This window comes from Propithecus coquereli, unplaced genomic scaffold (assembly GCF_000956105.1).
Source record: "Propithecus coquereli isolate 6110/MARCELLA unplaced genomic scaffold, Pcoq_1.0 Scaffold553, whole genome shotgun sequence".
Lineage (NCBI taxonomy): Eukaryota > Metazoa > Chordata > Mammalia > Primates > Indriidae > Propithecus > Propithecus coquereli.
The window spans coordinates 329889-330460 of record NW_012151430.1 but is presented as its reverse complement, the minus strand read 5'-3'; positions in this window follow the sequence as shown (position 1 = coordinate 330460).

The window sequence follows — 572 nt, the reverse complement described above, 5'->3', positions numbered from 1 at the left end:
ACACTCGCTGCTCCTCTCCTGGGGACACAAAGCTCTTGCGGGGGGGGGAGGCTGGGAGGGGCTGGCGGCAGAGGGGTGAGTGTCCTGGGGAAGCAGGAACACCTAGAAAGACACGGCATGCTGCTTCCGGACGCAAGTCGGGGTCACCTCCTCCAGACAGCCTTCCTGGCCTCCCCAAACTAGTCTGGGGACCTTTCTGTTTCCACCCCCGTACTTGGCGCTGCCTGCTGCCGTCCTGGGTCTGTGTCCCTGGCTCAGGCCCGGTTCCGAGACCAGGGCTCTCTGTTCGCAGGGCTCCTGGCAGCGAGGGATGACGCCGGGAGGGGGCACCCGAGCCGGGCGCGCCCCGCCCTCACCCCGCCCGCACGAGACACCAGGGCGCCTGTGCTCGAGCTCCCGCCGCGGGTCTGGGTCCGCGTCCCGCAGACCCAAGGCCGGAGCGGGATCCGGGACATTCGGACCGTCCCAAGCCGGGGGTTTCTGAGAACTGGGGGGGTGGGTTGCGGGGCTGCGGGGAAGGTCCTCGGAGCCCCCCGAAGTGGGAGGGTCGGGCCGCCGCGGGGCCAATCCCG